A 26,460-nucleotide genomic window follows, 5' to 3' on the forward strand; every position below is an offset into this window, starting at 1 on the left:
GGCAGGTCCTGCAGGATTACTAGCGGGAACGGCGTTCCTGCTTTGAAAAAAGTGCAGGAACGCCGTTCCAATGCTTTCCAGCAGGACTCGAGCCCTGCTAAGTAGCCTCTCAATCAATCAGTCATTCTAGAAAAACACTACTGGATGTTGACCATGACAGGCCCACGTTAGTAGAATACTAAACATGTATGGCGATATATACAGTTGTAATAAAAATTATTCAATCCCCCTTTGACTATCAGGGTTATTATCAAAAGTTACAGACTTTCAGCTGTTTGCAATGTACAAATTAAATGAAAGCAATTTAAATTGTTCAACACAACGAATGCTTCAAGTGTTTTTTCGAAATTCAACTGAAAATGCAACTTAAATTGACTTCTCCAGTGTCACTGAGGTAGTTCCGCTGCAGCCAATTCTACCAATCTGAATCATGTGATTGCGATGACACCCCAATTACATGACTCGGATCAGAATTTTAGTTTATTTCAAAAGTTCGGTCACTTTACAGCATCAGTCCCAATCTGGACTTTCATCAGAATTTAAATTTCATTCTATGTGTAGATTTAAGTATTATTTTTACATAATTATGGGATTTTATTAATTATATACTGAGGGACCTGCCTGACAATCCAGGCAGAAAGTCCAGAAAATTCAATTTGCAAGCTCTATAATTGACCCTATAACTTTCTAAAACCCCATAAAACCTAATATGGGGGTATTGTTTTGCTCATGAGAAATCATCTAACACAAATGTGGGGTAGTGTTTTAGAGCAGTAAAACGTTTTGACATTCATAGATAAAATGCCATGCAGAATTTGGAAAATAACAACATTTCCTAATTTAAAATATATATGTTTCATATATAAATATTTGATAAGAAATGAAAGCCCTAATGGCATATGAATGTGGGTGCACGTAATACAAAATAGGTAAATTATGATTGAAAAGTCATATAGCTCACAATCTAGGTATTGTTTTGGTTGAGAAATTGCACAATTGCCTCCCTTAAGGGGTTAAACTACAATAAATATGTTTAGAAATCAGTTTGTCTAAATAAGATATGTTTTAGTGTTCTAAATTACATTGTAATAGCTTAAAGTGTTATTAGAAAATTACTTAAACTTTTTCAGGAAAGTCCCGGCCCTAGCCATATCCAAACTCACTACCCTAAAATGAAAGTGTCCCTCTTTGTAAAGAGGAGATATCAACAATTATATAGTAACCGGTATTTTGAAGCGGATATCTAGTTTCAGTATATTAGTGTGTGGGTAGTAGTGGGTAGTGGGGTGATGTTTAACGCTTAGTCAATTGGGGGCTCAATTGGTGTGCCCGTTCTCAACATGGTGTGGGTGGTTAAGTCTTGAGTTATGCATATGATTGACTTTCTGTTTATGTGCCCTTTTCGGTTGTGCCCGGTTACCGTCTTTGTTGGTCTCATGTTGTGTGTTTGGTGATGTGCTCTGTCGATAGCAAGCGTGGCATTGTGTTTCCTTTGTGTGTCTTTGGGTGCTCCATATTTGGGGGAATGGTGTGGATTTGTTTAGTGTGCAGGGGGCCCTCTTACGAGGTCTTGCGATGTTGTGTGTGTGATGGTTGATTTTGCGGTGTGTGTACTCTTGTTCTGCATATTGGGGTGATGGGTGCATCAGTAGGGGGTGTTGTTGTCCTGACGTCTTCTATCTTAGCTTTTGAAACTTCTATTTTGGGTATGTCTGGGCTGCCCCATTTTCCTGCTAGCGCGCGTCTTGTAGCTAGTGCCATTTTGGCAATCAATTTGTTTTGTACCCTTGGGGTGTTTGCGATTGGTTTAGAAAGGAGCCAGGTCCATGGGTCTAATGGTATGTTTGCGTGTAAGACTCTGGACGCTAGTTGTGCTACCTGGGACCATAAGTGTGCTATTTGTGTGCATTCCAACAATGTGTGGAGATAGGTTTCCTTAAGCCCATATCCTTTCCATCAAAGATCTGTGTTGCTTTTCCCCATCTGTCTTAACCTCAGTGGGGTGAGGTACCATCTGAAGAGGGTATTATAAGCGGTGGCTTCCCAAATGTCTTCCCTCTCCCAAGCTGGCATCTCGTCTGGATTTCTTTTCAGGGAAAAAAACGATTTAAATAAAACAAAAAGGAGTGAAAATGTATAGCACTGCAAAATATAAATATCATGTATACATTTTGTAGTACACTAATAGGCCCATTTTCATACCATTTGGTTCACAGATCAGCAAGCTAAAACAAGGCACAAGAGAAGTGAGAATTAACAATAGCTCAAATAGCTTGCCCGTCAGTGGATCCCCATACAGTTCAGACTGTTTTTGGCTCATTTTGTGCCATATGCATATCAGACTAATCCCACCCAAAAGAGAAGTACAAATCAGGGCCGAACTGGGAAAACAATTAGGAATGTAGTGTGTGTGTGTGTAGGTGGTGCAGAGTGTGTATAGGAGATTGTGTGTGTGTGTGTGTGTGTGTAGAGGATTAAGCGTGCATATAGGGTAAGGGATCTAGCGTGTATCTGGAGTGTAATGTGTGTAGTGGTGCTGTGTGAGGGGTGCTGTAGTGTGTATATATATATGTATATATATAAATATATATATATTTATATGGACGTATTGTATGTGTGAGGGGCGCAGTGTGTGTGTATGTAAGAGGGGTGCTGTGTGTGAGGGTGTTTTTATCTGCCGTCACATTCTAGGTTTCTAATTTTCTTTGTCTGTTAACTCACTGAGGGTTATTTTATATATTACATATATATGTGTATATATATATATATATATATATATATGTGTGTGTGTGTGTGTGTGTGCTGTGTGTGTGAGCGAGGGTGCTGTCTGTCTGAGGGTGCTCTGTGTGTGTCTGAGGATGCGCTGTGTGTCTGAGGATGCGCTGTGTGTCTGGGGGTGCTGTGTGTGTCTTGGGGTGCTGTGTGTCTGGGGGTGCTGTAACCGCTGTAACCGCGGCAACGCTCAGACTTCGTGAGAGGACCCGGCGGAGCTGCTGGCTAGAGCTCCACCGGTCCTCTCCTCCCTGCCACACTCCTCAGCCGGCGGCCGCTTAGAATTGTCTCTGGGCCGGTGAAGGAGATCTTTGATCTCCCCACCGGCCCATGGAGGCACACAGCAGGGCCGGCGCTCGGATAGCGCTGGCCCTGCAGGGGCTGGCAGGGGAGATCCTGTGATCTCCCCTGCCGGCCTCGGCCCCACGGCCATCGCGGCCCACCGGGCATTTGCCCGGTATGCCCGATGGCCAGTCCGGGCCTGGTACAAATCCAAACTGCAGGCTCCCTCTGTACGAGAGAGACAGCAACCCCAGACAATCGCTTCAGCCTTGTTAGGCCTCATCAGTGAGGTATATATATATATATACCTATATATATATATATATATATATAGATATATATATATATATATAGATATATATATATATATATATATATATATATATATATATATATATATATTTATATGTTTACATATCATATTTATTCACCATATAAACAAAACAATTCCTTCATTCATCACTTTTTGGTTTCGGGATTCCTCCATATGCCATTTTGAGGTTTGGAATATTAGTGCAGTCAATTACTGCCCACAATTTCAGATGAATTGCGATCCGTTTGAAACTAAATGCACAAGTCTACTCTCTTTTGCCTGCACAAGAGTTGAAAATTAACAAAATTCAAATGTGAGTATTTTAATTTATTATAGTTTATTTTGTCTGAATTTCTTTTGTAGATTTTTTAATGCATTATATATAAATATAATTAAAACAAGGTCAATTATGTCTTTTTAAGATAAGAGATACAAAGTTTTATATACATTGCATATCTGACTCTTTGAATTACCGTATTTATCGGCGTATAACACGCACTTTTTCTCCCTGAAAATAGGGGGGAAATGATGGGTGCGTGTTATATGCCGATATCCCATATTTACTTACCTGTCTTGAAGCGTGGGCTGGTGTTCAGCGCGCACCGCGGTACTGGTACTTCAATTTCAGGTTCCGGTTTCCGGCGGGACTGAAAGGAAGTGCACACTTCCTTTCAGTCCCGCCGGAAACCGGAACCTGAAATTGAAGTTCCTGTACCGCGGTGCGCGCTGTGAAGTCTGCCCACGCTTCAAGACAGGTAAGTAAATATGGGACAAGGGAAAGTGCACTATGGGACAAGGGGAGGGGGAGAATACTATGGGAGGGGGAGAATACTATGGGAGGGGGGGAGAATACTATGGGAGGGGGGGGATACTATGGGAGGGGGGGAGATACTATGGGAGGGGGGGGAGAATACTATGGGAGGGGGGGGAGAATACTATGGGAGGGGGGGGAGAATACTATGGGAGGGGGGAGAATACTATGGGGGGGAGAATACTATGGAAAGGGGGGGACACTATGGGATGAGGGGGGGAACACTATGGGAGGGGGTGGAGAATACTATGGGAGGAGGGGGGAGAATACTATGGAAAGGGGGGGGGACACTATGGGATGAGGGGGGGAATACAATGGGAGGGGGGGAAATTTCCTGGAATTTCCTTCTTAAAATGAGGTGCGTGTTATACGCCGGTGCGTGTTATACGCCGATAAATACGGTAACTCCAAAATTCTAAAATGAGTTCTGAGTGACACTCAGTGGAAATCTTTAGTGGCCTGCAATGAGCAACACTAACTGAAGCAAATGTGGCCTTAGCTCCCCCTCTGGGGGTTTAGAAGGTGAGTATTGTTTACCTTTACTCCCTCGCTGCAGCCGCTCTGCCTCCCTATCTGAGCTCATCAAGACTGATCTTCTCAGCCAATCTAATGCTTCTCCATAGGGAAATATTGGGAGGATATTGCGCATGTATTTGATGCAGGATACATTGCAGGGTTAAAACTAAAGCATCACTGTGCCCAGACCATGAATTGGTCTGAGTGGTCCTGTAATACTCCTTACTTGTACAGCAGGAGCCAACAAAAAACTATGTAACACAAAGGAAAATCTTAAAACGGCTTTTTCAAACATTGCACAATTTCAATCATGAGATGTAAGCTGATTTTATATGCACTTATGTTTCATGTTTTACCAGAAAGAGTTACTACACAACACTGTAAACACAATAACTACAGTGAACATTATAAACTTGAACTATGAACACTAAAAATCTTATGAATGTGGCAGTACCTCTTTAAAGTGTCAATCCAGACATTTAAGTTGCAAAAATCATCTTGTTTTCATTTTTCTTTTTTTAGCATGTTCCCACATGCATTGTTTTAGCAAAAACAAACAAAAAAACACCTCATCCAGCCTGTTTTTCACCATACTAGGAAGTTGTAAGACAACTAAAGGAAAAAATACAGCTAAAGGTTTTCTATCTTTCCATACAATTCTGCTGTGCAATAATTGTGCTCACGAGGAGCCAACCTGATACCACTAAAGAACTTCTAAAGGCACCCAGACCACCTCATTTCAATAAAGTGGTGTGGGTGCAGAGGTCCTTTACTTTTAACCCTGCAATGTAAAGCATTGCTGCTTACTAGATATAGCAATGCTTACATTGGAATATTCCTCAGGTAGACCGCCACTAGCAGTGTTTACGCCGCAAGAACTGGGTCAAACTTAGTTCTCACAGCTAACCTCCAATAGGAGCACAGTGCTACTGCACCTCCGGTTTTCGTCATGCAATTAGATTGGACATTTAGAAGCATTGGTATGACGTCACAGCACAGATATAATCTCGGTGCTGGAAAAAAAGGTAAGTAAAATCTCTTTTTTCAATTTTTATTTAGATTTGGGGCAGAGGCTGACTAAATATAGAGGAGAACAATTTAGAGTTAGGTATACAGGTTTTCTCTTTAATTAAAAATACAAATAAAGCTACTGATGACTGAAATAATAGCATGCTCTACAGCTTTCAAAATAAGTTGTTTAAGCTGTACAACATATTCTAAATATCCTATATATAAAGCACTATCATTGAAAATGATGGAAGGAGCAGGCCTTGCTTGCATATTCTGACTGTCTCCTAATGCCTGCCTGGACTTTTTTTTTTTTTTTAATTTATAATTTTTTTTATTGTAGCATAGCAGTTGTACAGTTATCTCACATATTTTTGCTACTTCTTAGATGCAACTTTTGCATATAAAATCACAGATAACAGGTAAACACAACAGTTTAGGTAAAGCATAGGTACAGTGATATACAGAGAATTATACGTAATATTATCAATTCGTGGTTGCAAGGTAATAGTAAGACGAATAAACGTTTGCTTGCTAGGGGTAGCTTCCTTTTGGGGGGTATGAGCTATCTGGGAGGTACATGGTAATGCAGTTTTGGGTGGTCTATTGGGCGATGGGCTCACTGGAGACGGATTTTAAATGTGGGATCAGGCATAGAATCGGACATATATCAATGTCTGAGGGTGGTAGCCTAAGGGGTTGTCCTCTATTACATGCAGTCCAAGTTGCAGGGTACTTGCGGCGTTCAGGTGTTCGGCTGAGGAGTGCCTGTGGCGCCGTTTGTCCTCGGGAAGAAGGGTTGGATTCTCCTGACGTCCCATATCTTGGATGTGGACGCTGGTCTTTGCTGCGGAGGCAGTGCTCGTTGTGGCTTCCCGGGATATCCCTAGGGTTTGTAGAAATGCTACAGAGTCACTTGCTTGGGTGATGTGTACTCTTTTGCCTCCATTGCTAACAGAGAGCCTGCATCCTGGGCCCCATCTGTATTGTATCCCTTTGGTTCTCAGCGCTTGGGTGACTTCTTTCATGGAGTGTCGCCATATGACTGTTGCCCTGGAGAGGTCGTTATAGAATGATAACTCCGAGCCTTCAAATTCATATGTGTTAGCTTCTCGGGCAGCTTCTTGTACTAGTAGTTTGCCCTGGAGAGATTGAAAGCAGATGAGTAGGTCCCGTGGGACATCAGCTGGGGCTCTTGGTGGTTTATGTATGTGAAAATGAAACTCCAGTAAGATGGATTTTGCTTTCGCTTGTAGTAGCAGGGAGGCTAGTAATCTGCGTAAGTAGTGTGTGATCTCAGGGTCTTGCACAGCTTCTGGTATCCCCCTTATCCTTAAGGTTTCGCTGGCGTTTAGCGTCTTCTAGTGCTGCCACCTTATTTTCCAAAATAGTGCTGGTCCTCTTCATTTGGGCCATTTTCCTTTGCAGGGTTTCAATTTTGGCTGTTGTAGCAGCTTCATTCACCTCCACTGCCTGTATACGGGCTGTTATAGTGCCCAGATCTTCCCTGATTAGGGCCACGTCTGCTGCAGATTGAGCTTTAAGCTCCTTGAGCAGGTGGAGGATGTCTGCTTTGCTTGCCGGCATTTGTTCAGGAGGTGGAGTGCTCTCTCTCCTCGTGCTCCTTCTCCTTGTCGCTGCCTCATCAGCCTCCTCCATACTGTCTGCCGAGGAGTAATCAGAAGCTTCCTGCGCAGGCGCCATCTTGGTAGGCCGCGGCATTGCTCTGAGTAAATCGCCAATATTTTGAGAGGAGGGCATCGCCTCTTTATGGAGCTGCTTGGATTTACGTCCCATTGTGTTCCGACCAGCGTTGGTAGTGGTTGGGCTCTTTGAAACCGCCGATTTTGTGTTTTGTGAGTGGATTTCTCCCAGAGCTCAGTGCTCGCACGTCTGCTTAGGTTGCTCGCTAGCTCCGCCCCCTGCCTGGACTTTTTTAGATTTACTATGGCTTGTGAAGTTTGTGATTGCTCCATTTTGGATAAGCACCTTTAGCTGCATTCTGGGACATGTGCGGTCCTCTATTTTTTTTTTTTATGTATTTCTCCAAATTCCCTTTTTTAAGTGTTTGTTTATTTATTTAGTGTAGATTGAATTAGATTGAATATATTTATTTATATATACAGTATACATATTATAAAGGCACCATATCTTTAATATGAGAGAGAGAAAGAATCCTGCCTGAAAAAGTATAAGTAATTTTCACTATAGTCAACAAAACATCATTCTATTAATGAAGTAGTTTTTGTGCATAGATCATGACTGAAGTCTCACTGCTCAATTAACAGTGCAAGATATGAAATTCTAAGTTAAACAGAAGTGTAAAAATTAGATGACTCTTTACAGGGAGTGTTTAGGAAGGCTGTGTAAGTCACATGCAGGGAGGTGTGGTTAGGGCTGGATAAACAAAGTAATTTAACTCCTTAATGGCAAAGAATTGAGCAAGGAGACTGTAGGAGAATGCAGGAGAATGATATATACACCAAAACTGTTTCATTAGGCTAAAGTTGTTTTGGTGCCTATAGTATCCCTTGAAAGGAAAGTGACCTAAACAAACATTAATTAAATTTTGCAATACAAAATTGAAGTTAGCCTGTGTATATATATGAGGTTGGGAGAGAAGGAGTTATTTACATCAATAGAGTTTATTGGAGTGAGGCAAAATGGAACTTCCACCAACAAAACAGTGACGATTTGTTCTGTAATACATTTGGTAATTTGGTAGATTCTATTGATTTTCACTATACAGTAGCTAATGAGCCTGAATTATGGTATACCCAGTAACCCACATCTGGTCTACAGACTTCAATCTCTTTAGGAGGAAGGATGTAAAATCCAGGATACAATGCATCATTAAAAAATAGGACAACGCTACGGAAACATTGTGAATGAACAGCTCTGTATAGTAAACATCCTGGCACGAAGTATGTCATGAAATGTGTTACATTTATTTTTACTTGTTTTAACAAACACTACGGAATGTGTGAGTTCCAAATGCTACAGTGTTCCTTTAACGTGGCAATGAGCTCTCTATGCAAACTAACTAGAGTTGGGGTCTGTCTAATAATGCCCATAATTAAGTATTGGCTGCAGGACATCTAATCATCCATCTATTTTTACTTAATTTATAAACTTACAATGCTTTCAAAACTATACGCCATTCCTATTAGATATATAAAGTCAGGTTAAGCATGTTGTAATCTTGGAAAATGAGACAGGTAATATGAATAACAAAAAGTAATTGTGCTAGTAAAAGCGTTTAGTAAACCTTTTTAAGATTCAAACATTTCTCTCATTTCTTTTTCTGACCTTTTTCTCTTCCAGTATGTCCCCATATCTCCCCATTTGTGTTGATTCATTTCAGTTTCCTTTTATGGAATCTTGTTTCCTCCCTATCTTTGAGAATATCACTGTTGCCTTGTTGTGCAGCAACTCTGAATATGCTCTTGCATCTTGACAACATAACAGGGAACAGAGACACTAATACGCACAGATACGCACAGGCAGAAACATGCAGCCTATATCAGGAATAAAAAGCAGTGCATGGAAAAGATACCTGTTTAATTACCTTTCTGGCAGTTCACTCAGATTCTCATGGGAGGAAACACATTTCCAATAAGAACAGTAAAGGGGATACATTACATTAATTAAGAGGCCGGAAATATGTCAAATCTATCCTGCAGGAACGCCCATTGGTGTTAATTTCACTCACAGCTCTCTCTGTATAAACGAGGAACTGTCATAGCTGTGTTAATTGCATTTTAATAGCTATTACCTAACTAAAAGTTAGTTGAGTTTGCTATATTAAGAAAAGACCACTGTATTGTTTGCATCAAATCTAAGCCTGCCAAAAAGCGCAGAAGATTTCATGAAAGCTGGTGGCAATGGCAAAGTAGTAACTATAGGATTGGGTAGCAGAGGTGTATACTTTCTTCCACACCAATAGCTTTTATTGTGTTGAGTAAAATCAAAACTGTCACCAACCCTAAAAATGCAACTATATTTTTCTTTAAATGTAGTCTATTTTAAATTATTGTGTAAATGTAGAATAACTGAAAATAATGGGATATGTTTTTTGGTAGCACGAGAGAATATTAGAATGAACTATATATTTATTTTTTTTTTAAATGGAAGGAAAAATAAAAGATATACAATACTTTTGAAGGCCTCAACTTAGATACAAAAGCGTCAACAGATTCTTCAATCACCAGGATGTGGAAGAAACTTCTCAGGAGGCCAATCCTGGTCCTCCTATTATTTTAAATTGGGAGGCTGAGCATATTCCATGAACTCTGAACAGCAGACATTTATGACATATTAAGTTGTGAATATACTTTACATAAAAAAATGATTTAAAATATGAATAAACTGTGTATGTAAGCAAATACAAGCATTCATTAATCTGTGCAAGTAGCTTCATTTTTTATTTTATGAATAAAGCTAATTTAAGCTGATCCAGTTATGCAGGAGCACAGCTGGTATACAGTTCTCACAGGAAGCTAGAAGAGAACTACCTGTATCCAATAATTTTACTTTGAATGTCTCACTACATTTGCTGGAGGAGTGAGACAAAGAGGTAAAGCTAAAATGCAATAGAATGTTTTGCATTTTATTGTAATTTGGAAGAAACTTGCAGCAGATATCATCCAAAAAAAATAAAAAATAAAAAATAAATCATTGTGCCCATTTAACCCCTTAAGGACCAAACTTCTGGAATAAAAGGGAATCATGACATGTCACACTTAAGGGGTTAAAGGAACACTTTAGTGTAAGAAATAAACAGCTGTATTCGAAACACTTGAGTGTTCCTCTGCCAATATCACTGGCCTGACAGCACAGCTTGCAGCTGCATCGTCACAGTCAACTGTTTTCTAAATTATTTATTTCACATCAAACTGTAGTACATTTAAAAAAAAATACAAAATACAAAATAAAATACATTTGAAAAAGAAATGCAGGTAAAAAAAATTCCGATATTCAAAATATTTGGATACTGAACTATTACACCTATTCTAGAAACACTTCAGGACTTAGATACATGATCTAGTTCCCTTCCCACAAACCTTTCACACATTAACATTAATTGTCCAGATAAGTAAACGATGACTAATTAACCATGTCACAGATAAGCAAGGGAAGATACAGAAAATATGCAAGAAATGCAGTTCATGATATTATGAAAAATATAATGGGTCAAGAAAACTTCAAGGGTGTAGACTATTACATACTATGCTGTTGAATTATGTTAATAAAATTGCTTCTAATATGCTATTATATGTATGGAAACCACAATATGATAAATTGTCACAATTTAGATTAGGTCTGTTCAAAGGCAAATAACAGAGAACAAACAAACGCTAAATACCAAGCTATGTGGATAATCACCCACTTACTGTTTGAAAGAAAAACAACCATTGCGGAGATATCTCCACCATTTGCATATCAAAACAGCCTGCCGATAAAGGCTGTTCACGACTGAAGTACCATGATGGCCTGCTCGGAACATGTGATTTAATGGTAGCTCCAGATTTTTTATTAGACAGACCTTTTCATTAAAGTATAACTGATAATCCTCTAGGCACTGAGCAAAGGATGAGTCTTTCATTTACTCTTCAGATTCAGGAGGATAATGACATAGTTGTTCACTAGACTGAGAATTCGAAGAGAATGAAGTGAATTTCAAATTCAAGGTAAAAATAGCTGAACTAGAAAAATTCTCTCAGTCAGCTATGCGTCCAGTTTGGCTACTTTGGCCTTAAATTTGAAATTCACTTTGAATTCTCTTCAAAATTCTTACTTTAGTGAATAACTCTGTTAGAAAACGTGCAAGAAACAATAGTTAACCTTTACACCCCCAATTCCAAACAAGTGCAATTTCTCACTGCACGTTTTAACAATATTCAGACACAGGCTCGAGGACATGTTTTAATTTGTGGTGATATCAACATTGCCCCCAACCTGCTGGTAGATTTATCATCAAATTATACCAAATCCACCCTTCGCAGTCTCACATCGCTGGAGTCTCACTTCCCATTGTCACTCCTTTGCGTGGAAGGCCATGAGTTCCTCGGTGAGAGTATACATTATTTTCTGCTTGCCAAAACAGCAACTCTCGGATAGATCACTTTCTGGTTGCAAAGAGTAGCAGAGTGTGACATCACCCCGATACACTGGTCGGACCACGATGCCATCATCTTGGTTCTAACCAAGCACAATTTATTCTAAGGCAAGGGCTCCAGGAGTCTTAATGATTCCATACTATCAGACAAATCAACATAGGTGTACTTCACCACCTTTTTGAAGGATTATTTTACTCTTAATAACACCTCAGACATTTCAGCCTCCATCCTTTGGAAAGCACAAAAGGCCTGCTTCCTGGGAGAATTAATTAAATATGACAGCACCGTTAAGAAAGAACCTCTTAAACAGATCTCACAACTAGAATCAGAACTAGAGACATAAGCTCAGACTCACATATACTCTCCCAACCCATCTCTGTTAAAAATGATTGCATCTCACAACATTGCATCTTCAACAACTTACTTGACATTGAGAAAGCCGAGACTTACACACTACAGTAACAAAAACTAAGCAGGCACATACCTAGCATGTAAATTTAGAACCCAGAGAACAAACACCACTATTCAATACATAAATTCTGCGAAAGGAGAATCTTTACAACCTAGCCAAGTTTGTCCAGGAGTGTGCACTCTTTTCCTCCAAACTTTATAACATGAAACATGACTAAACACTACATCAGCCCATTGAACAGAAGATTTGTGCATTTTGGACCATTTACACCTACCCAAAATATCTGATTCACATTGTTCCTGTCAGCCCAATGTTTGTGGAAGAGATAATGGCTACCATTAATACACTAAAACCTAGAAAATGATTTGGTGCAGATGGCCTTTCAGTTCTTTACTATAAACCATTTGCCCCAGTCATTATTCCACAACTGAGTTTTTCTGAATTTTTGCAGGCTCATATCATCACACTTCCAAAACCAGGAAAACCCCTGGTAACATGTGAAAATTTCTATCCCATTTCCTTACTCGATACAGACCCAAAAGCTTATGTCAATATTTTGACAAACAACATCAACTATTTATTACCCAATTTATTACACTCTGATAAAGTGGGCTTGGTCCCATACAGACAACCCTCCGACAACACCCTGAGGTTCATCAACATCCTTCATTACACCCTTTGAGAGTCCCAGACATGCCTACTCTTCTCACTTGATACCAAGAAGGAGTTTGATAGAATTTATTGGGGATACATGTGGGAGGTGTTGAAAAGCTAGTGTTTCCCTGATTACTTGATTGATGCTGTTAAACTGCTGTTAAACTGCTTTACACCTGTCCCAATGCTTTAATTTTGTCCTCATGCTTCTATTCTGCCCCGTTTAGTATTACTAATGGGTCTCGGCAGAGGTATCCACTCTCGTCACTCCTATTCGACCTTATCCTAGAACCTTTAGAGATAATCATACGCTCCAACCCTAATATCTCTGGTAGTCCTGTCAGACCCAGAAACCTCATTCCCAGTTGTCGAGGCGACCAGGGGAGAGTTTGGGCAACTTTCATAACATTAGATAAATTGGTCCAAATCCCAAGCGCTGCCGATATGACTCACTGATAGTGTGGTTGTGGTCCTATGCCAAAAGTATAGATACGAGTGAAGAGATTCTCACCTTACTTATCTTGGGATACTGATCCCCAAAAATATGCAGACAATAGTCTCTCTTAACCTAATTAAACAATGGGCCCAGATCCAACATAGCTTGACTAAATGGAAACACATTGACCTTTCTTGGCAGAATAGAAACCCTCAGGATGACAGCACTACCTAAACTGCTATATTTACTCTGCACCATCCCCCATAAGATTCCTTTTGATGACAATCCAAAAAGGCCTTAACAGTTATGTAAATTTTAGTTAGCCCAAGAGAATAAGTAGAAAGACTATGTACATAACACACACTGTGGGTGGTCTGGGGATGTCATGCAGCCACATCTACCATAATGTGTCAATTCTCACCCAGTGTGCAGTTATTTTCGCCCCAATGGATCTACTCCTCTGTGTGGACATGGAGGGCTCCCTGATCTGCCCCTGAGGAGTGATCCACCTATTCAGGACCTCGCACTACGTCCACCTACCACATTACTATTGCCATCCATTCAATACTTCTTTGGATATCGTATAATCTGTCACGTAAAAATGAAATTTAAAACAGCTCATCACTAGTACTCCTGTTACCTATCTGGAGTGATGTATTAAGTGCCTCTACATACAGTCCTGAGTAAACAAGGTCTTGGGTGTTCTATATGTAGGTTCCACTCTCCACTCCTTTCAGAAATTATGTAAATACATTTATCCAAATCTGACACTTTCTCCAAGCTAATGCTGCGAACCTTTGCCTTTTACATCCCCATCCCATGATACTCCTGACACACCTTAACTAGATAGAGTATAAACATGAGTTAGAAAACACTGGGAGAGTCTAACCAAGATTTATAACCCCGTAAGGCCAGATGGGAAAAATAATGAAATACTTCTATATCCGATGAGGACTGGGCTCTTTCCCCATAGGAGCCTCAGGGGACTTACCCTAATGTAGAATTTCTATATAGAATAATTTTGTGATGGTGCATGTCACATACTTCCAGAGCACTCAGCATTGAGCTGGCATGGATGTGGACTTAAAGGAACACATGGCCACATATAATGGAACTGCCCACAAATCAAACCACTATAGACCTCAGATATACTTTCTTTTCATAGCTTTTATCTTCTCTTTCTGCTTACACATTGTCTTTTTCCCCATATTGTATGCCTCTCCAGAGGCACTTTGAACACTATAGGAGCTATAAAACAATCCTTAAACAACAACTTCCGCATAAGACTACACATCAACCATGATTTTTTTTCCCCTGTGCATGCACACACTAGACACCTGTAAAATATGTTGCTGTTTTGAGTATCTGTATTTTTTTTTTCAGTATGCAAGTAATGGTTATAACATGTGTGTATTGTCATGCTTCTTCAATTAGAGCATTTACATACTCACTTTATCTATGTATTTGCAAATAAATCAATGACATTTTCTATGTAAAAAATAAATTTAAAAAATGGATTTCTTTGTCTTATTCCAGTGCATGGCAGCAAGATATCCAAACTTAAGTTCTGTGGGTGTGTCTTCCTAAAGACTTCTCTGAATTATAACAGCAAAGCATTCTGGGACAGATTAGGTGTGTAGCAAAATATGTAGAAATTATTCAATTATTAGAGTAAAAGATGACTCTGACAAGACAGAGTGTCTTTAATAAAAAAAAGACATGTCAGTAATCTATGCAGACACACTGGAATCACATCGTCTAACCATGGCCTGGATTTAATATTAGGTTACATTTTTCAAATTATTTATCTAGAAAAATTCATATAGACCTCTGTAGATAAATCATTTGAAAAAAAATATTTTCTGGCAGATTGTGATCATTTGAAATGCTGATTCCAACAAATTAAATGGAAGGCTTACCTATTACAAGGTTCTGCAAATTTCTGCGGCAATGAAATTATTCATAATTGTCTACTTTAGACTTCACATTTACCTTTGACTTTAAAGTCAGTATAGTAAAACTAATCTTATCTATCCCTCAAATAAAAACTCTCAAATAATCTATCATCTCTAAGTCATAAATACATAAAAACTCATGAAAGTGCAAAGATCACATTGTATCAAGTAACATTTAAGATCTGCTATGTTGCATTTCAGGGGTGGATATATCAGTGCTTTTAACCTTGTATATGCCAAATTGTGGGTGATGCATTATCCAGTGTTCTGGCACTCAAATTGCCAACCAAAGCTGGTATTTCTGCAAATGCAAAGGATGTCCATCACCACTATGAGAAGGCCTAATGTATGACAGTGTTTTCAATCAATATGACATATGAGATCAGATACACGTTGTTAGCTGGTTTAAATAAAATTTATTTTCAGAACATGGCCCGGTAGAGATACTTCATGGAAAAATGTGGTATTGGTTTATTTTATTTAAGGGGTAGAACTAAGTGGAAAATTCTAGCTCACTTTAAAGTTCACTTACCAAGATTAATGGGAGGGGTGTGGTACTGTTGCTCATATCACAAATGGCAATACATGTATTTCATACGCATTCACATACAATCAGCAGATATGATATCCCACGGACTTTGAAAAACCCCATAAGCTATCTCATATTAAACAATAAAGGACATCCAGAAATCCTGGTAGACCTAAGATTATGAGAGGATAAAGCACAGCCAAGTGGACTTCTATGTTTCTATTCTAAACTCCCTACTGGGATTGTCTCTAAAACAAGTCGTTGAGGAGCCAACTTGTAAAGAGGCCATACTAGATTTAGTGTTAACAAATGGAGATTTGGTATCAGATATTACTGTAGATGAAAGTTTAGGATCCAGTGATCATCGGTCAGTGTTGTTTAATTTAACAACAGTGACTGAGTAACACCACACAAAAATAAAAGTTTTAGACTTTAGAAAAACAGACTTTTCTAAAATTAGAATATGTGTAAAGGAGTCATTATCAGACTGGAGCAATTTAAATGGAATCCAAGAGAAATGGGATTATTTAAAAGTTGCACTACGGAAGGCAACAGAAAATTGCATTAGGCTTGTCAGTAAAAGCAAAAAATTCAAGAAACCATGGTGGTACTCCGCAGATGTGGCCAAAATAGTAAACAAACAAAAAGTTAGCATTTAGTAATTATAAAAAAACCCAGAGTGATGAAGACAGAATGACCTATAAGATTAGGCAGAAAGAGGCTAAGCAAGTTATAAGAGCTTCCAAATCACACACAGAAGAGAAAATAGCACAGTCAGTAAAAAAGGGGGACACAACTTTTTTTAGATACATAAATGATAAAAGAAAAGTAAAACAAGGATTAGTTAGATTAAAAACAAAAGAAGGAAGGCATGTTATGAGGATAAAGGTCTAGCTGACTGCCTCAATGAATATTTTTGTTCGGTATTTACAGATGAAAATGAAGGAAAGGGACCTCAGTTAAGAAAAAGGATAAATGAGTCATTTATTACACGTGAGTTTACAGAGGAAGAGGTTCTATTTCAACTGTCAAAAGTAAAGAAAAATAAGTAAATGTGACCTGATGGAATACACCCAAAGCTATTAAAAGAGCTTAGTGGTGTACTAGCAAAACCATTAACAGATTTATTTAACCAATCATTGTTAACAGGAGTAGTCCCAGAAGAAAGGTAATAGGGAGGGTCGGGCAACTATAGGCCAGTAAGCCTTACTTCAGTAGTGGGGAAAGTGATGGAAACCATGTTAAAGGATAGGATTGTTGAACATCTAAAAACACATGGATTTCAAGATCAGAGACAACATGGGTTTACTTCAGGGAGATCATGCCAAACTAATCTTATTGATTTTTTTGATTGGGTAACTAAAATTATAGATCAGGGTGGTGTAGTAGACATTGCTTACCTAGATTTCAGTAAGGCTTTTGACCAGGGCCGGCTTTAGGCCATTAGGCGCCCTGTGCGACAAGACTTCACGGCGCCCCCCCGCCCCCTCTCCCCACCATGTTGCCTGTATAAAGTCACACACACAGGCACAGGCAGACAGTCACACAAACAGTTAAAAGCAGACTGTCAGACATGCTCAGTTACAGGCAGACAGTCAGACACACTCAGTTACAGGCAGACAGTCACACATGCTCAGTTAGAGGTAGACAGTCACAGAGCCAAACACACAGTTAAAGGAAAACAGTCACACACAGTTACAGGCACTCAATCACGAACAGTTACACACAGCAGACAGTCACACATGCAGGGAGGCAGTCACACCCCTCTCCCCCCCCACACAGGCAGGCAGTCAGACACACACACACACACAGTCAGTCAGTCACACAAACAAACAAACAGGAAAACAGTCACACACAAGCAGTCAAGACAGTCACACATACAGGCAGGCAGGCAGTCACACAGACAGACAGTCTCACACACACACACACACAGGCATGCAGACACACAGGCAGGCAGTCACATACACACAGGCAGGCAGAAAGTCACACAAAGGCAGGCGGGCAGACAATCACACACACACACACACGCAGTCAGACAGTCACACACAAAGGCAGGTAGTCATACAGACAGTCACACATACAGGCAGACAGGCAGTCACACAGGCTTGCAGACACACAGGCAGACAGTCACTCTCTCTCTCACACACACACACACACACACACACAGGCAGGCAGTCACACAAACAGGAAAACAGTCACACAGTCACACACAAGCAGTCAAGACAGTCACACACAGGCAGGCGGGCACACACACACAGGCAGTCAGATAGACAGTCACACACAAAGGCAGGTAGTCACACAGACAGTCACACATACAGGCAGGCAGGCAGTCACACAGACGGACAGTGTCACACACATACAGAGGCATGGAGACACACAGGCAGGCAGTCACATACACACAGGCAGGCAGACAGTCACACAAAGGCAGGCGGGCAGACAATCACACACACACACACACACACAGGCAGTCAGACAGTCACACACAAAGGCAGGTAGTCACACAGACAGTCACACCTAAAGGCAGGCAGGCAGTCACACACACACACACACACACACACATACATACAGACTTACCTCTTTCCATTTTGGCTGGAAGGGGAGTGGATGCACTTGGTTGTAGTCCTTCTTTCATCCCTCTTCCTGTGCAGGGGCTTTGGGTATTAGCCCCATTTTTTTTTTTTTTTTAAATAGACCCGGGTGGAGAATAATTAACCTCCACCCGGGTACCTGCTTTAGCTCCCCTGACAGCCGGCCATGTGTGAGCTGTGTCAGCTGTCAGGGCGCCCCCTGCTCCATGGCGCCCTGTGCAGCCGCACAGCTCGCACACCCCTAAGGCCGGCCCTGTTTTTTACACTGTTGCACATAGAAGGCTTATCAATAAACTGCAATCTTTGAGTTTGGATTCCAATATTGTTGAATGGGTAAGGCAGTGGCTGAGTGACAGGCAACAGAGGGTTGTAGTCAATGGAGTATATTCGAAGCTTGGGCTTGTCACCAGTGGGGTACCTCAGGGATCTGTACTTGGACCCATTCTCTTTAATATTTTTATTAGTGATATTGCAGAAGGTCTTGATGGTAAGGTGTGTCTTTTTGCAGATGATACTAAGATATGTAACAGGGTTGATGTTCCAGGAAGGATAAGCCAAATGGCAAATGATTTAGGTAAACTAGAAAAATGGTCAGAGTTGTGGCAACTGACATTTAATGTGGATAAGTGCAAGATAATGCATCTTGGACGTAAAAACCCAAGGGCAGAGTACAGGATATTTGATAGAGTCCTAACCTCAACATCTGAGGAAAGGGATTTAGGGGTGATTATTTCTGATGACTTAAAGGTAGGCAGACAATGTAATAGAGCAGCAGGAAATGCTAGCAGAATGCTTGGTTGTATAGGGAGAGAGGTATTAGCAGTAGAAAGAGGGAAGTGCTCATGCCATTGTACAGAACACTGGTGAGACCTCACTTGGAGTACTGTACACAGTACTGGAGACCATATCTTCAGAAGGATATTGATACCTTCGAGAGAGTTCAAAGAAGGGCTACTAAACTGGTTCATGGATTGCAGGATAAAACTTACCAGGAAAGGATAAAGGATCTTAACATGTATAGCTTGGAGGAAAGACGAGACAGGGGGGATATGATAGAAACATTTAAATACATAAAGGGAATCAACACAGTAAAGGAGGAGACTATATTTAAAAGAAGAAAAACTACCACAACAAGAGGACATAGTCTTAAATTAGAGGGACAAAGGTTTAAAAATAATATCAGGAAGTATTACTTTACTGAGAGGGTAGTGGATGCATGGAATAGCCTTCCACCTGAAGTGGTAGAGGTTAACACAGTAAAGGAGTTTAAGCATGCGTGGGATAGGCATAAGGCTATCCTAACTATAAGATAAGGCCAGGGACTAATGAAAGTATTTAGAAAACTGGGCAGACTAGATGGGCCGAATGGTTCTTATCTGCCGTCACATTCTATGTTTCTATGTTTCTATGACTTAAAGGGCAAAGTTTACTTTACAGAATCATGTCAAAAAAGTAATTATGAAAAAATAAAATAAAAAGATGCACATCAATAGATTCATAGAGGTACAAGCATAGTTGAAACCATTGGTAATGCAAACTATTATGCTTACATAATTTACAAATTGCTACCTGCATGTATCTCTTTGTAATTACTGACGCGCGTGTATTTATTATTTGACTTTTGCATATTTTTCTACAAAAAAATATCTAATTGTATTTATTTGCGTATGCTTTAACAGCCAAAGTTCCTAATGTATAGGTTAATATGGTATTCAGCCAAGCCAATGTGCCTTTTAGTATGCAATTTAGATGCTTAATCCCACAATAGGCCTCCTCCTATGTGTGTTCTAGATCTAATATATTTACAAATAATAATCCAAAAACCCAGTTTTAAACTTCCCATTTCTTATATTTATATAAACAAAGCAGCCTGAATGTGGAATAAAAGCGCAGAACATTAGTATGAATCAATAATCTTCCTGTCTGTAATTGTAAAAATGGGCCCATATACTATCAATAGTACAGAACAACACTTTCATGCTCATTCATATTCTAGAAAGTTTTCCGATCGATTTTTGTGTGAGCTACAAGCTACATTACAAACCATTTAAGTCCATATTACCTCAGAGTCACAAATGACGTGTTTAGAGAATTCCTGGCAATCCAGGAAAACTGTAAGCACTGTAACTGTTTCATCTTATTGAGGTGGTTTTAATGTCTGGAGTCCTCTGGTGCTGTCCTTTTATTCAGTGTTAATTAATTATAATCATTTAATGCTAAACAAGAGTCCAGAGCAGCCTGCACCCCCTGCGCTTGGGCTAATGAGGAAGCATTAGCCTAAAAAGTAATGGGGTGAAAGTGATAGGACGAGAGTGGCAGTTGACCACTTTCAGCCTATCAAAGCTGACATTAGCCACACCTCCAGTGGAAGCTGGGTTGTAGGTGGCCATGGACCCTCACTTAGTGTTAAACTGCTCCAAAATGATTTAACACTAAATGGAGGGATGTTGCCTGGAGACTCCAGGCACTGTAACCACACACCTCTTGCACGAACGTATTTTTTTCAAAATTTTACTAAAAGTGCATATTTCAATACAAATTGGCATTTTTCTAAATTAACCTTGTTACACCACCCTGCATGTCAGACAGTCGTCCTGTTACTTCCTAAACTCAAGAGCCAACAATTACTCAGAACACCTACTCTTTAATTGAGCTGCATTGCAAGTCTATCATTGAACAGCTACAGAAAGTTTGGATGCGGTTAGAAAGGGAGGGCTTGCAGAGGCAGCAGACAAGAGATCTGAAGCTTTTGCAAGCTGCTTTTAGATTTACCCCAATGAAAAAAAAAAAGCATAATTAAATGCATGCAAATTTTAAATGGCGGCTTATCTATTAATTTACAATTTATTTACTTATTGGGGGCAGTGGAATGTCCCTTTAATGGACTGTTTTCCAATTGTGCCAAGTTAAAGGACCACTATAGTGCCAGGAAAACATACTCGTTTTCCTGGCACTATAGTGCCCTGAGGGTGCCCCCACCTTCAGGGTCCCCCTCCCGCCAGGCTCTGGAAAGGGGAAAAGGGGTAAATCTTTCCTTTTTCCAGCGCTGGGCGGGGAGATCTCTGCCTCCGATCCTCCTCCGTTCCGCCCCGTCGGCTGAATGCGCACGCGCGGCAAGAGCTGAGCGCGCATTCAGCCGGTCGCATAGGAAAGCATTGTAAATTTTCACAGTGAGAATCACGCAAGCGCCTCTAGCGGCTGTCAATGAGACAGCCACTAGAGGATTTGGGGGAAGGCTTAACCCATTAATAAACATAGCAGTTTCTCTGAAACTGCTATGTTTATAAAAAAAAAAATGGGTTAACCCTAGCTGGACCTGGCACCCAGACCACTCCATTAAGCTGAAGTGGTCTGGGTGCCTAGAGTGGTCCTTTAACCAAACATTGCCTATACTTCTAGTGCATGTATATTATATAACAAGTATTTATTAGATGTAGTAGAAATGATAATCAGTATCTGGAGAATAAACATCCTGGTCTGCCTGAATTTTATGGCGTTAATAAGTAATAAAGATTGTCTGCCATATAAAATGCAAATTTAATGTAAACAGCTGAAATTAAACCGATTATTGTTTAGGTTACTTATCTAATGATAACGTTGTAAATGCATAAATTCATGTTTGATGAAATAATGTACATTATAATAAAAAATGACAAATGGTGTTATCCACAAAACTTGAAATTGGGGGAAATTGAAGGGATCTGCACAATATAGTCACAAATAGCAGATCTGGAAAATTACTTTAGAAATGTTTTTTAGTTTAACTTTTTGGGGTTAAAATGTTCATGCCAATTCTTCCCACTTCTAGCCTTGTGAGTAACAATTTTGACATTTGTATTATATTTTACAGTATTTGAACTGTAAGACTCCACTGAGGAGACATTCGGGTTTAGTCACTATAGTGAGAATTTCAAGCGGCTAGGTCGCCCCACCTTGCCATGCAAAATTAGTATTTCATAAAGATAAAATCTTTATAAAATACTCACACTGGCTGTGCTGAAATTTAATTGAAACTCCAAACCAGTAAAAAGATATACCGAGACAGTTGGCATTACTTTGCCTTTAGTATTTTTCCTACGCTTGACAAGAGGCAGAGCTACATTGACACACCCTCAGTGGTCAGTGACAGCTGAGGGAGAAAAAGGCTCTGAGAAAGGGTCCGTCTATGGAGGGTCCTGCGTGATTCTCCACAGACCTCAGTGTTTTACTCTTGCGCATGCACTCATTTTAGCTTCTGAAGCAGAAGCACCAGGAGCTAAAGTGGACCAGCAGGAAGATGGCGGCTGGAGCAAAGGACAGGCTCAGAAAAGTATAACTCACCTTTCCCATCACCCCTTGGCCACAGCACTGCCAGCGAAGTAGTCACCATTTTGCAATGGCCCCAGACAGTGACAGAGCCACATTAAGGTGAATTGAAAGCAAATTTCAAATTTAAAGTCAAAATAGCCAAGTTGGAAAATTTCTCACTCAACTATTCTGTCAGTTCAGCAACTCTGGCTTTAAATTTGAAATTTACTTTGAATTCTCAAGTTTTTCACGTTTTAGAACAAACTTCACCGCAGCACTTTATAACTTTACCTGAATTGCTGGCTGAATGTCATTAAGAGAAATAGCCTATCACACTATTCATTCTAAAAATGCATTATAAAGAAATTATATATGGTAGAGCGTGTTATCACATCCTATTTTGGATGTGGGGTGTGTATAAGCCTGATAGTTTATGCTTTTCCTGCTGTAGATTACATTTCTAAACTTCAGTCACACAGAGGGAAACTCAAAAGTCAAATCAAATTAAATTTTTTCCCAAACAACCTAGAGCAGGAGCAAAGCCCCCTTGTAATCTCCCTGAATAGCATATACATGGTTACATGAGTACTGTAAGTGCCCATAGAGAGAAGGTGTCTGCTTGCATTCTGAACATGAGAATCACAGGGGAATCTGTCACTGACTCCCTCAGTAAACCACACTCACCTTTCTACCAAGCAGGAAGGTTTATTCAGAGAAGTCAGTTTCTGTTTGTTTTGCTACAGTTGCAACTGAAGAATGTTGGTAACTTTCAGGATTCCCAAACTGCCTAAAACACCAAAATCCTGGAGCAGACCTCTGAATGCACGTCTCATGTGGAGCTGTCCATGGTGTTCTGCGAGCTCCACTTAGAAATTGGCATTACTACAAGCGATACACCGCCCTACAAGGCTACCACACCTATTTCCTAACTTTGCTCTGTGGCACCCCCTCCCGGTAGCCGAAGAAACTACGGGTGTGATAGTGCATACTCATTGCTCAGTGTGACACTGATTTAATTCAGTGAGTCTGGCTCTAGAAAGCAGTGAGATTTGTTAATTTATATACAACAAGTGACCCAAACCAACGATATTATTAAAAGGCAATGATTTAGTACAGGGGGCTTGATAGCAGATTTAATAAACAGCAAGTTTGGGATTAAGCAATAGATACAGTGTCTTTGGTAGTACTTAGCAGGTTTAATACGGAGAGATTGGCAGAATGCAATGTCTAGATCAGGCTTCCCCAAACTCCGGCCCTCCAGATGTTGCTGAACTACAACTCCCATGATTCTATGAATGAAATAGATAGGCTGAGAATCATGGGAGTTGTAGTTCAGCAACATCTTGGGGAAGCCTGGTCTAGATAAAGTGTGCTTGGTGACTTGATACTGTGAGCTTGGTAGTAGTTTGTGGTGAGTCTGTGTAGTAGTTATCTTAATACAATTCACAAAGTAGAATCCAGTGGTTTTTAAACATATTCTTTATTGATAGCAGTATTTTATTGCAAGTAAACCATCAAAAATGGTCAGTTTAGATATGCAAGAATTGGCTGAGAGTGATGGGGATAGGTTAATAAAAAACTCTCAGCCTAACAACGCGTTCCAGACTAGATGAAATTGACACCGATAATGCAGAGTGTACTTTTTTTTTGTCAAACATAGCCAGGCACAACACAGATACTCTATGGCGATAAAACCACTAAACTGAGCTGTGTTTTCTGCCAATTCAAGGCAACACAGCTCACTCATGGCTGCAAGCACTATTCATTTCTAGCCATAAGAGAGCTTCTCTGATCAGAAGTTCAGAACTAGCTGAAATACAGCATTCTGTGTCTGGTCCTGAAGCTGCAGAATCCAGAAACATGTGTCTGGCTGATCCCAGTCATACCAGCTCACTGAGTTTTAATTTCCACTCACCCAAGGCGTAGTGTTCACGCCTGTGCAATTACTGTGCTCTGATCCAGGTCTAATTAATCTCATTTAAAAGTTTTGTTTTGTCAGTTCAGATCATGGTAACTGTAACTGTAATCTGAGATGAAATTATTGCAAATGTGATACTAAATAAAGAGCCCTCTGAGGCAGCACTATAATTTACAGCCAAATAAATGCTAACAGGACTATTCATTAAACACTGAACACAATGTGGTGAAAATTACCAGATTCTAACCAAAATGGCAATTCTCATAGTTGTTAAAAACAATTCTGGTCAAAGCAAAAAACAAGGTGAAAGAGAGTACTGAGAACGGACAACAGCTCAAACAGACTTCCCTTCAGTGGTACCCTGCTGAGATGTCGAACTGGTTTTAGCTCATCTTGCGCCATTACAAAAATAACCATTTGCATATCAGATTGATCCCACCCAAAATGGCAGTCCAGACCTGAAATGCAGGCCGGCTCGCTCTGCACGAGAGATACAGCAACCCCAGACGATCGTTACAACCTTGTTAGGCATCATCAGTGAGGTATAGCCAATATCCCTCTAGGCACAATGAGCAAGGTGTCCTCGTCTGGATTACCCTTATAACTTGGGTAGAGCAAAAAAAAACAACAAGGTGCAAGGTGCTGACTGATACTGTATCATTTCACCAGATGCATTTAGTGTCTAGTTTAAAATTAGTGCTTTTTACATGTGACCCCTATACAAAGGAAGAGATCCAGGATATTTACAAAGCATTGATTTAAAAAAAATTGTAACTGTATGTATATGGTGGGGTGCACATTTGCCGATTATAGATCCTGTATTCCAAACTGAAAACCAAGAGAAGGCAGAAATGCAGTCCAAATTTAGGCTTGTTTGGAGTCAATACTTCAAAATCTGAAATTATTATTAAATGCCTGGATTTCAATAAATAGGGTGGTGGCTGGTCACGGACTAAAAGCATCCTAGTAGCAGGGCCAGATTAACATAGGGGCTGATGGAGCTGTAGCTGCAAGCCCAAGCCCATGGAGTAGGCCTACTACTCTTAGGGTTGCCAGGTATTTCTCAGAAGTATTTCTTAGAAGTATTTCTCAGGTATTTGAGGCTGCCTAGCCGGTGCCGGTATTGCAGTAAAACCGGCAATACAAATGTCAGTCTCAGTAGAAACAGAGATTATTCTGCAACAGTAGAGGTCACTGTGTGTGTGTGGAGAGAGGCAGGGAGAAGAAGTTATAGGATCTCCCTCCCTGACTCTCTCTACTCACTGATCCGCGGGGGGCAGCTCTGCACAGACAGTCCAGACAGCAGCTCCAAGATTGCAGAGACAGCCAGCAGCTCAGATAAGTGTGGGATGTGGGAAAAGGCTGCAGGGAGACATGGGGACACAGCCACTAGGGGACACTGGGATAAATGTAGCACAGTGAGTGCCTGACATATTTTTATTTTATACTAGGGGACACTGAGACACTGGGGGGCACTGTGAGACGTGGGGACACTATGAGACATGGGGACACTGAGACACTAGGGGGCACTGATACACTAGGGGACACTGGGAGACATAGGGATAGGGAGATATTAGGGGGCACTTGGAGACCTGGGGACACTGAGACACTAGTGGAAACTTTGAGACATGGGGAAGGTGAGAGACTTGGGGACACTGAGACATTGGGACACTGAGACACTGGGGAACATAGGGATCCTGAGACACTAGGGACACAGTGGCCCCATGTCTCCTAGTGGTCCCTAGTCTCTCAGTGTCCCCATGTCTTCCAGTATTTCTGGGGTTTCTCAGTGTCTCCTGGTGTCTTTCAGTGTCCCTAGTGTCTGTGTCCCTAGTCTCCCAGAGTCCCCAGGTGATCTGT

General features: G+C 40.4%; 1 protein-coding gene across 2 annotated transcripts in view; it reads right to left on the reverse strand.

Moving 5' to 3' along the window:
• MYO1A (myosin IA) overlaps positions 1–23,524 on the reverse strand; it is a 124,697-nt gene extending 101,173 nt beyond the window's left edge. For both annotated transcript variants that reach the window (XM_063427250.1, XM_063427244.1), the window contains exon 1: positions 23,367–23,524. The gene's annotated coding sequence lies outside the window, so the exon portion shown is untranslated. The remainder of the gene's footprint in view (positions 1–23,366) is intronic.
• Between the last annotated feature and the right edge of the window lie 2,936 nt (positions 23,525–26,460).

Source organism: Pelobates fuscus, chromosome 1 (assembly GCF_036172605.1).
Source record: "Pelobates fuscus isolate aPelFus1 chromosome 1, aPelFus1.pri, whole genome shotgun sequence".
Classification (NCBI taxonomy): Eukaryota; Metazoa; Chordata; class Amphibia; order Anura; family Pelobatidae; genus Pelobates; species Pelobates fuscus.